The following is a 12,570-nucleotide window of genomic DNA, read 5'->3' as shown; positions in this document are numbered from 1 at the left end:
ACAAGATAGCATTACTTATTTTCCCTGCTGAACAAGTCAGGAGCACTGCAGACATTAAAGATCAAGAGGCAGCAGCTGTGTAGAAACTGTTCTCCTTGGAGTCTCTCATTACATAGACCCTGCACAGAGCCTCACTAACAGGCTAAAAACACTTTTCAGTTTCGTTCTTTCACTCCTTTAAAAGGGAAGAGGCAAAAGGACTGTTTACATTTGCATTTTAAAGTTCATTTATACAAAATCCTTCCACTTTGTGCAGGAGATTGGAAAGAAGCTGAATCTGATATTTATAGGATTTTACAAGTAGGTGCATTCTAAACAACTCCAATAAAGAACAAACAAGCACAGAAGGTTTTTCTACTGTCACATTGGCAACGATGACTCAGTGCAAGCTATTCTCTGCTGGAAGAGGAGATGCTTGATCTCCGCAGCTGTCCCTCCTGAGAGCTCGCATACGATAGCCTACTTCCCACAGAACCTTCCACCTAGAAGGCAGCAGGACATTACTTGGGGAGATGCTCGTGCTTGCACAAAAGGCACAACACAGCCACTTGGCATAAACTTCTTGTTGTGACTCATTTCCGTTCCTCTCTTCACTTCTACTCTTCCCTTCACTGTTTCTGGAGATCATGAAAATTGCCCTCAACTGTCCTCAATAGCTGGCCTTCCTCTTCACCCCAGCACGTGGTGTCACGAAGCCTGTAGTCCAGCTCCATCCTGAGTTTTATAAGTGCTCAGACTTGAATGATTTTGAAAGATAGCAACAATAACAACAGGTTCCTGGAAGTAGAGTGTTGGCTGAGCACTGTCAATATTTGAGAATCTTACAGCTAAACATGTCTGCATCTGCTTCAGATAAGAGACAGTTGACCCTTCAGGCGCTGTGGAAGGCTCCCCCCGCTCCCACGATCCAGCTGCAGACTAAGGAGAAACAAAACTCTCCCACCACTTCAGTTGCAAGCAATTTACAACTGACACTGCTGGCTATGATTTCTACTAGCGTTTAGCAGCAGCTGTGCCCCCAGCTGGGAGCTTTCACTTTCTATTTTTAAAATCAGTGAAATCAAGAGCATATGGGGCCTATAATTTACCATGTATTTTTAATAATAAAATCCACTCAGCAGCGTATCAGACTGTAATTCTACCCTGGAGATGATTTGCTCCCTAGGAGATCCTTTATCAGGGTTTAATATACCTGATTATATTGGGTGTGTGACATTCTCGGCAATTTGCTATCATCAAAGTGTGCAGTATATCACACAAAAGCCTATGCCCTACAGTGTTTGTTCCCCAGCTCCAAGCACAGAAGCAAATCAGTGACAATAACTTCTCACTTCGGTGCAATATTGGAAATTGTGCATGACGGCCAGTTACCTCCAAAATACCTTCTTATTCCTGTGTTATGACAATAGTTAGTGAATACAATGTATTTGGATTCATAGCACATTTGTGCATCTAAGTGGTTTGTGCCTTTAAGTGCCTATATATTTTAAGCAAAGCTATATTTTCAGGCTGCAACTATTTCCAGCTAGGAGACAAAACTAAATAGGAGAGCAAGAAAGAGAAAGAATGAAGGAGTGAGAAGAAAACTAATGGATGGCAAAGGAATAATGCAGGTGATCTAGTTTTTGCTTGGCATAAACAAGAAGACAAGTCTTTCAGAATTACAGAGCCAATGAACGTTGTTCTGTTTTCCCCTTGCCCCTTAAAACCAAGACCACTTTTCTTCATTTCATTAGGTCTAAAGCTAAATGCCCTACAGCCTAATCTGGATGTCCATCAGAACTAGGCATACTCCTGCTTTAGGCTACTCTAATCCGTGCATTGAAAGGTTTTGCGATTTTTTTTTTTGAAGTCAGGAGAGTTACACTGACATGTAGCTGGTAAGAAATGCTAGAATGGCACAAATCACACAGGTCTTGAAAGAAAAACAGCAGTTTCACAAATGTGGTTTTCAGGCATCTGTATGTAAGCTGGTAAGCATTAACTATACAGCAACCCTTCTGGCGTTCCCATGTAAGCAAAGTTTTTATTTTTTGTCAAAGGACATTTTAATGTCAATTGCCTTCCATGTGTGAGCTTACAAGGCCACCCAGACCTTTCTACATTCTGTCCCACAGATGCTTAGAAGGCCTAAGTAGTTTACAACATTTTGTTTATAGATGATCTCTGACTTTCCAGGAGCACCCATTTCTCATCCATTTTACCTTATTATCACCTGGTAAAATCAGGCAACCCTTCAAGGTTTCCTTCAACAACTATCCATTTTCCTTTGAGGTACCAACATAGGCTTCTCTGACATTCTCCCTGTATTTGCTGTTGGACTAAGCCATCAGCCTAACAGGTTTTCCTCTTCCTGGAGATATGTAAACTAAAACCTGGTGAGGTCTCCACCACTGGTGTACCTGATGGTCTCCTTCTTATCACCAATAAAATGAAGCTCATCTACAGTTGGTGGTGATCTACTTTAACGACCAATGAAGTTTATAGTAAGTTTCTCAGTAGTGTTTATATTGCACTACTAAACTACATTACAACTCTTGTTGTTGCTGATGGGGATGGAGAGTGGAGAAAGGGGTAGGAAAATCCTGCCTGTGGAAGTTATTACTTGTCATATCCCATTTATAATGTGATATATACATTGCAGGTGACAAGAACAAACGTTCAGAATGATCATTTTAGGGACTTAAATCTAAGGATCTGCAAAATGATCTCTTTGACTTAGTGGGTTGAGAATGAATGAGACGGGCAATGAGTTCTGTGCTTAGGACTGAAATGTCCTAGCAGGAGTGGCCAGGGAAGCTTGCTGAGCTGCTGTCTAGCTCATAGGTATAAAGAGAAGACAGAAAAGCCAGCATCTTTCAACAGCTCTAAATTCATGTGAAATAAAATGATGTCAAAAACAAAAGCCTGGATCCTGTTGGCAAACACCAGGAATGGAACAAAACCAATGAGAACAATGTGGACAAAGCTACTGAGCTGAATGCCCCTAGACCTTGGAGCCAGAATTGTTTTCCTAGTGCAATCTTCTGCTGCGAAGCTTCTATGAATGCAATTGCTGATTGGTTTAACCCAAAGGTTAATTGGTGTGAAATAAACAAATCCTCTTAGCATCATATTTGACTTCTGCTCAGTCATCAAGTTCTGTTTGTGTCTTATTCGCTTCTCCTCTCAAACCATTTCCAACTTCATTGTCTTCATTTTTTGTTACTCAGCCAGTTATCTCTAAAACTTACCACTAATAGCTATCCCTGTTTGGGGTGACACCTATTTACAAGGGCAGTGCTCACCATCCACAGCCATCTTGTCAGCTGAACTTAATATAAAAGGCTCTGGAGAATCAAGCAAATGCTTTAGCTTTTAGATCATTAGACTGTTCTCCTCTAGCACTATCTGATGTAGATACAATTGACTCACTGAGAAGACCAAACTGGAAACTGAAAAGTAGCTTGGCTAATAATGTTCCATACTTGAACCTGCTTTGGCAGTAGGATAGATAACATTACTTAACAGGGCTTTTCCATCTCTGATTTCTAAATTCCCCATTGATTGAAGGAAATGGTGAGTCAATAGGTTAGCAGACACTTCTGTTTGTCTGTTTTGCTGGCTCCTTTATTTACTCTATATCTCTTGGTTACTCCGGGAATAAAAAAAAACCCACATGCAAGTAGGGAGACACAGAGGTCAAAGCCAAATGAGGTTAAATAAAAATTTCTTAAAACATGGCTCAGAAGGTAATGACTCTTGAGCTGCATTTCAGGTTTTGTGGGGGATCTGGCTCAAAAATTATTTCTTCTTCCTGAACTGGGCGCATGGTTCAGAGAGTTTTCACCCATGTCGGACGCCTTCCGTATCAAGACTGGCTTTCAGACCACAAAGGCAGCATCCCGCCCATAGCTGGACATGCATGAGGATTGCCTGATTTTTATTAGTTAGGACAGGAAAGTGAAGGATTAGCAGTTGGAGTAAGAGTTAGTCAAAGTCCTGGGATAGTTTGTGTACAGAGATACACACAACCTTGCCAATGTAGGAGAAGCTTTCTTGTGGTGTTTGAAGCCTGCAGCTTTCCTACACAGAGGTTACAAACTGGTTTCATTTCTCTGACTAACACAAACCTGCTAGGAGCTAAGAAGAAAATAACTTAGTCATTTTTACTTTTTGACCTGAGGTAGAAGTTCAGCTCATGTTCCTGGCATCAAACCAGTCTCAAAGCAGCCATCTCCTGTGTCACATTTATAGAGACGTTCCAAGAACAAAAAAAAAGACAAAAGAGCCCACCCATCTCATAAAACATGAATTCGAGGTGATTAAACTGTCTGGTAAAACAGAGAAAGATGAATTGAGGTTGAACATTGGGACACAGGCTTCCAAATACCAGAATTGCTGATACTAAAGAAAGAAACTGGACCAACGCACCCCTTTCTTATCTCCTTCTGTGCCAGGAGAGGCTACCACTCTGATGAAGCAGTGGAAGGGCAGAGGTATTGAAGAGACTCTGAGCAAAACTCTGAATGCAGATGTCAGCAGCAGGCAAGGCAGCACACGGCTGAAGGCACCAAGCCGCTCCTGTCAAGCTGGCACATCCACATGGCACAAAGCCTTTCTGTGATACTAGATCAGGTCCAGAAGTAGAGCTCAGCAGCCTTACCTCTCCTGCTCGTTCCATGGCGCAGTGAAAATAAACCCATTGTACCACTGAGGCTGAAATGCTGAGCCATTATTTTTCTTTCATAATGTTTGTTTCCAAGCTGGCTATGTTGCTGTGCCAGGGATAATGTGGGTAACATTCACTGTGAAACACTGGCAGCAGGTGGTTTTCTAGGAGGCTTCTCTGCTCATTGGCAAAGAGAGAATACCTCCTTCACACCACCACGCATGCCCTACCAGAGGAACAAAGAACAGAGCAGTGCCTTCTCCAGACATACAGTTGCCAGGTCAGTCCTTTAAAGGGCCTGTAAGTCCCCAGGAGCACCCGAAGGACTGCCTTGAACACCACATATATCCTAGCTTACAAGATGTATCTGTGCATGGATGCGCAGTCCTCCCACCGAGACTGTGTGCCTGCAGCCTCTACTGAGCCCCTGTCCCAGGAGGAAACTGCTCCTGGGCTGCACATTGAACAGAAGCCCTGAATAACACAGCATGACCTCACCAGGGAACACCGAAAATGTCACTGACTGGTTGTAAACTGTGAAACTGGAAAGCAGTGTCCCTCTTTCTTCACATTACCTCTTCCACCCCTGGCTTGACCATGGTATCATCTGCTCAGAAGCTGGTCAGGGGAGCTCTGCATAACAGAGGCTGAGGAGAGGGACATGCTCTGTATTAAGCCTGATTAGAAAGATTAGAGAGTAAGGAATATTAGGATATTTCCTACCTCCCTTTATGCAAGTAAATGAGGCCTAAATGGCTCCTGAGAGGAGACAGAAGACCTCAAGTTAAGCGCTTTCCAGAAAGTAAGCAAGGAAGCAAGCCCCCCTACCCGGTCCCCTCCCCAAGTCTGCCTGTTAATGTAAATTTTCAGGAATTATCCTTTTAAGAGATAAAGGGGAGAGAAGGAACAGAGAATATGATTGTGCCTTGCAGCCAATTTGAGAGGGGAGCTGAGCTGGGTTTGGCATAATGCCAATTTGCTGGCTCAAATTTCACCTGTAAAAGCCCTGTAGACATTAAAAAAGCATTCATTATCCACCCAGACACAAAAAACTCATTATGCTCTATTTTTCCAATCCTGCTAACTATGCATGAACTGTTCCTGCTGAAGGACAGTATTACCTGCTTCCTTCAGATTACTTGCCGATCACAGCAGCTCATGGGGTTTTGCTTTTAATGAGATGGAAGGTTCTTTGACTGAACTTCTCCCAAATGACCATGGACCTACATGTGTGGATTCCTGGTTCCTCTTTAAAGGGCTCAGCTACAAGCATGAGCCCAATGCTGCTCATCTCTCCCACTTCTTGGGACATTGACATACAACAATCAAGTGACTTGTTGCTTGTAGCCATATGAGCTTAATGAGGATGTCGTAGCCCGAGTGAGGCATTTTCCGCCATTTCTGTGTATAACAAACCTTGTGCTGACTATTAAAGGATACTAAATTTCTTCCATAATGTATTTAGGCATTTTTATACAAATTTGCTTTCTGCATGCTACAGAAAGGTCTATCTTGAATTTAATGATGAATGTAGACATCCGTATTGAAAGGCTTTACTGAACCCTATGGTTAGATTTATTTCAGTTCTACATATACTTTTATTAGCACTTCGGCTTCAAGAGGAAATGTGTTGTAGCTACCCTTAGCCATGACATCACAGCTGCTAGCACAGCAATAACCTCTAAGCACCACAGTTAGCACTTTTCCAAGTGAAGGCAACTGTTGTATCTGGTGGTCAGACGCTAAGATAAACTTTGGCAGTGAATTAGCAGGCTGCAGAGCACAGGTGCTACGCTGGGTGTGTTCCCTGCCAGTTACTTACAAGCTGAAACCAGGATCCCTGCGATCTGAAGGCTGCAAGGCCATCAGATAACCCAAAGGAATGCTTATGCAGGACCTTATCTCAGCTAACACCTGGCTTTATTTTGGTCAGATGACTAGTAAGAAATTTCCACCCAAGTTAACAGTATTGCAAAATGCCACCAGTTGTTCTGTGACTGCTATGCAAAACCCTTACACCAGAGTCACACTAATAGGAGAGGAGTAAGTGTGTGGTATGTGGCAGTGAATTTGCTCTGGGGCCAGGGTTCCCAAGGAGTTGGTGTGTTATTATTCTGTGAGCAGCCAAGTGCCTCCTGTGCTCATGCATATATGTGACAGCGGCTGCCTATTTTAATACCACAGCCAAGTGCTTTTGGGAACCCTTGCTCTAAGGCATGTTACAGCTTTTCCCTCAAGACCCAAAGGTAATTTGGGACCCTATTTTTTTTCCTAAGGAAGGTTACTTCAGCTTGCATACACTCTTCTGTGCAGCCCTGTTTTCACAATAGCAGGTACTGGCATCAAGCAATTCTTAACAGAACGCTACCCAGGTTCCTGCAAAGTGAGTGCGCAACAGAAACAGAGGGGTAGGGCAGGCTTTTCTTGCCATGGCTAAAGGCATCCTGCACCGAAGGGTTTTTTCTCTATGCAGATTCCTTGGAAGAGACTAAGATGGTAGAGTCAGAGGGACACAGTCTTGGTAGATGAATCACATCTTATTTGGAAACCCAGGTCCCAGACTGGACGGTTGGCAGACCAGTTGGCTCCATCCGGTATAAGAGGGTCCTGGAGCCAGAGAGCAGTTGCGATGTGATGCTAAGTGAAGTGCCAGCCCTACAATGAGGGGCTGTGAGACAGGAGCCAGCTGAGTGAATCTTCAACCAGCAACTGTGAGACTTGGCAGGTCTGGGATTGGCACTGCAAAATGGTTGCAAAACTAGCCTGAGGTGACAGCAGGGCATATGAAGAATCTTGTATTCCTCGTACTTACAAAGACTACAGAGAAACCACCAGCCTCAGGCTTTCTTCAGCTCTATGGTCACTTGAAAACTGTAGCAAAGCTGTATTTTGAAGCAAAGACAAAAACCTAATAAAATGAATGGAGAAGATCTGATTGTTTTTCTGCAGCTTTTGGTTTATGCCTCTCCAACTAGGTGGCTGAATTCTTGTTTAAGAAATAGCATGGCAAATGTTTGCAAGTACATGCATCACGTGTGAGGATTAATACAAATGCTCTTCAATCCCATGTTTATTTCTCTGAAGGGCATGGAGGGAAACGGCAAGAAAAGTCTTGAACAGTGAGAAGTATTTGGAGCTGAATCCCCTGCAGACACTTCCAAAGGTTCTTTCCCTCCATAGCTGCTGCCTTCTCCCACACTTGCCCTTTATCTGTTTTTCCTCTTGACCCCTAGTAGGTTTTTTCACACAAGTTCCCATGCTGTACGCTTACAATGCTACAATTGAAGACTAGGAGAAGAGAATTCCTATTTTTAGTTCCAGCATATAAAATGTTATCTAGGGACAGGTCATTTTGTCCTAAGTGATCAAGCAGAAAAAGGATATGGCAACAAATAAAACCTTAGAAAAGATATTCACGTGGTTAAGGCATTAGCCTGTTAATTCTGGAGTTTTGTATTCCTTTTCTCTCCTACAGTCTCCTTAGGCCCCTCATGGGTTAATTTCTGTTCCTCACTTCTCTTCCTGTAATATGGGGATAATTCTAACCTATCTAACAGCTTGTTGCAATGATGAATTAATTACTAAGTGACAGATTTCCAAACACATTAGTGCTTACTGCCATAACAAAGTCTTTTATGTAAACAAATACCCCTGGGAAAACAGGAAGCTTGTTTTAAAGGTTGCTTTTGAGGTAAATTCCTATGCCAGCACTCCCACCATGGGCGCACACCCACACCAAAGGAAAAAAATAGGACAAATGTATGGTGTCATGCTTTAAAGATCTTGAAAATCAGCCAAATCTGCAAAATGCTAAGGAGACTTAAAGCAATACTTATACATCCTGGGGCTAATTCTCAGGAATGTTGAGTACCCTCTGCTCCCCACTGACTCTGAGTTGTGGGCACTCAGCAAATTCAGATGTAAAATAATAATTTAGTGAACAAAAGGCATTTGAGTGAAGCCTTATTCCTCAGCCTGCGTATTTTAACAAATGCAAACACACTTACCATAAGAAGTTCCACCAAGCTCAACTGCTGTAGCATCTGCATGCTAGGTGCAAAACTGGGAGATCTGTAGCTTAAAATACAAAAAAACTAGTGATTATCTCTTTTCTCCTTAACTGACTGTTCCCCCAACCCATGAAAACGTCCTTGTGTGTCTCCCAAGAATGCAGACAGGAAGGAAAAAAGGGTGAGGATTTTGCCATTACTTTCTCCAGTCTCTAGGATGGCCTCAGGACTCCCCTGACCTCTCCTATACATCCCTGAGTCCCAAGACCTTCAGCACCATGTGAGCAAACTCCAAAAAGCACTGGCAGACGGGAATCCTTCTCTGTTGCACCAGTTTTTCTTCATAAGGTGCTGGGTGAAGAGTGTTATTTTCCACCTGGTCAAAAACCACGTGACAGCTTTGAGTGGAGGAAGCATTTCGTCCTTTCTCAGAAAAGCAGCTGGTTTGTTTCTACTTGAAAATGGAGCTTAATTCCTCTCTGGGCTGAGACAGCTTTTAAAACCTGATTAACAATAACACCTGGCTTTTGGGGATGTGATCGCACCAATGCTTCCCTGTCTGAAAACACTTAGCCTTTGAGGAAGTTAACATCCAGACCTGTGCTCGGTGTTTAACCGTAGTTAAATGCTTCCTTTGAGGGTGTGTGGAAGTTGGTTTTTATAGGTGCAGAAGAGGCACCAAGGTGCGATGGTGTGAACTGCTAGCCGGGGGAAGCGGTGTGGGACCGGGCCTGGCCACACAGCAGCTGGCAAGCCAGAAGTCCAGCGTGACAACACCGCCAGGTTCGATGTGTCACCACTCCCCTCGCCGGCAACATGTCCAGCCAAGCCCGGGAGGATCAAAACCTGAAAAACAAATCAAAGTAAATTCCAGCCTAAAAGGCACACAAAGCTCGTGCCCAGTACGCGAGCCCCCCATCCTTCATCCACGCATCATGGAACATTTGCTGGTAGCAGCGCGCACCGAGCGCGCAGAGCACTGGAAGGGAAATACCGGAGGGGCAGTCAACACTGCGGTCCCTGTTTGCCAACCGGGGCACGCTCCTTCGGGCTTGGCCGCGTCACCGCTCCTCGCTGGTGACCAGCTTCGCCTCAGACCCACCTCAGAGCTCTCTGTTTTTTTTGGCGGGGCCTGCGACCCTGGGCAACCCAGCCCGGTGTTTGAGCCTTGCCCGGCGCGTTGCAGAACGGAGAACACATGTTTTTTTGTTTCAAAGATATTGCTTAAAATAACTCCATCTCTAGAAAGTTGAAGTTGGACACCAGCCCCCCCATCCCTTTCCTCTCGCTCTCCCCTCTTTGTACAGCTGTGGCTCCCATGAGGACCCAAAGACAGATGTGCCATGAGGATCTGGTTATCATTCCTCCATCCCACCCCCCACCAAAACAAGAAATATATATATATTTCTTTCTCCGAGCTGCTGGACAACAGCAGGCATCTGTGAGAAGAAGTGGGGAAGGAAAGCACTGGCTGAAAAACATCCCCTGAGCCCTCTCCCCCCTCCCTGTCGTCCTGTGCTCTCTTCAAACACGTTTCTAAACATACCAGTTTTGGTCTGGTTTCCTGGATGGCACATCTTCATGTCTAGCTGGGCTCCATCCATTACCTCATGAGACAGGGTAGGACCAAGGTGACAAGATTGATGAAACGTTTTGAGCAAGGGGAATGGGTGAGGAAACCTTCCAGGACAGCAGTGGAAATGGGGCAAGGGGTACTTGAATATGTTAAAGTCATCGAACAAATCTGTTTCGGGAGGGAGAAGGTAATTTATATTCTAGAGAGATAATTTGGCATTCCCTCTTTGTTTGTCCTACCAAAATGATGAACTGACTAATCTAATTTAATTTTATTTATTTTTTATTTTAAATTCAGTACCTGAATTTGCCCATGTTTCTTTTTTTTTTTTTTTTTGCGGTTTGGAGGGGGGTAAATTAAAATGCCTGCCTTACCTAGAGTTCAGAACTAACCAAGTTACTTCCACTTCTGGAGGGTCCTATATTTTATTCCAAATTGGCACAAGATCTGTTCAGTTATTCTTAGCCTTGCTGACACCTTTTTGCTTTTGTTACATTAAAGCATGGATGTGAAGAGGGAAGGGACTCTGAATTCTGGATCCTTTTCCACTGAGCTGCTAATTCACATTAAGAAAGGTTAAGTCTAATAGAGCACTGCCTTATGTTGAGGCCAAGAGGAAAAGGAATTCATCTGAAAACTCACTTTCCAGGTGTATTAACCTCTTCAAGTGCCATTAGGCTGCATATGTGTCACAGCAGCAGCTCTTTTATGGAGGAGCCCAGATAAACTGCCTTATTACTCAGCTTTCAACTCCAGTTCTCTATAGCTCAGATCATAGCTCTGCTATGGTTGCTACTGCTGCTTAATCTCACCTTAATCTCACCAATCTCAGGCTGTTGCCTGCCAGGAGTAAAGACACTCCTGTCTACAGTTTGTACAGTTTGTGTACAGTTTTTACACAGGGTGCACCATTTGTACACATCTGTTTATATATGAGGGCATTCTATACAGAGTGAAGAAAGGCGGCAAAACCAACTATATGGGATCATTTAATCAAAACTTTTGGGTTTTTGTAGGCAAATGCAAAGGTACCCTCACAGTTGAAGGAGAAGACTCTTGCTTCTTGGGGAAAGCTAGAAGGGTGAGGAGCTACTGTGTTGAGGAAGTTGATCTTTGCTACTTGTATTCCAGCATGAAGTGCAGTAAAGGACCTGAGTAGCCTAGAGGTACTGGCTTCTGGGGAGTGTCTGCCTGAAACCCTGCATACGTAGTTGCCAAATATGAAGAGGAAAGAGAGAGGAAGGCTAGATGGCTGCTCAGAAGGTGCTCAGGGAGTTGGAAACAAAGATTACTGTTTGCCAGCTGATGGACAGAAACACATCTGTTTGTCTTCAGCAGGGGTAAGAGGTACAGGGAGTGGAAGAAAATTTGGTTTTGTTAAAACAGAGAAATACAGATCATGGTGTTTGGCCACATCAGAAAACCTGAAGTTCATTTGAACACTTTAAGGAAACAAAACTCTGGGCTCAGCCTCAAGGGAAAGAGCAAACAATTTACTTTTCACTCTGTCTCGGTTCAGACCAAGTTAAGAAACCCTTTCCTATGAAAGGGACAGAACACGATGATCAAAACAAAGCAAAGTCATCACTACCAGAGTCCGGGTAGTTCTACGCAGAGCTTGGTATTGATCTGACTTCTGCAAGGGGAGAGTCCTGGGCAGTCTAGTGAATGCAGATGCACAGCCAACATTGGCTTGCAGTGCCCAAATTAACTTGTTAAAATGCAAAGAGGCTGCAAAAGGAAATGAAAACAAAACAAGAGAGATATCTGCGTATATTCTGCTCTTTCAGGATGTCTACTTTTAAAGGGAATCTTTTTCATTAACCTCTAAACAGTTCATTTTCCTATCTTCTTTTTTGAAGAGGAGCTACTTTAGTGGTGGATTTTTCTTCTAAACATGCAAAGTTTAATTTGTATCCCCAGTGAGACTACATGTGTGACATAGGCCAAATTTTTAATGTATCTTTCCATGCACGTGGAAACGTAACAGTTCCTGAAACATTTAATGAAAGCTGTGTATGATCTCTTCTAAAGCTTCTCTGGACAGTGTCAATCTCAAATACAGTATAAAGCTAGCACTAGCATTGACACAGTACACCAAAAAAGCTGTGCCTTTCTTCATGAGCAAGGGCAGGAGAGAACCACACTGACCAGGTGATAGGACAGAAGACAGAGGTGGTGTTGCGGAGGTGTCACTGGAGAGCAAAGGGATGAATCCCCAGCCGGCAGCACATGGTGCTCTCAGTTGGCGCTGCCCTTATCCAGGCACTCTGACGCCCTGTGAGGCTGGCAAGCACCCTCCCTCCAGGAGGGGAACTCCCTCAACATTGGCT

This window comes from Chroicocephalus ridibundus, chromosome 1, assembly GCF_963924245.1.
Source record: "Chroicocephalus ridibundus chromosome 1, bChrRid1.1, whole genome shotgun sequence".
NCBI classification, from domain to species: domain Eukaryota; kingdom Metazoa; phylum Chordata; class Aves; order Charadriiformes; family Laridae; genus Chroicocephalus; species Chroicocephalus ridibundus.
The sequence above is the reverse complement of the archived record's forward strand: the minus strand, read 5'-3'. Positions refer to the sequence as shown.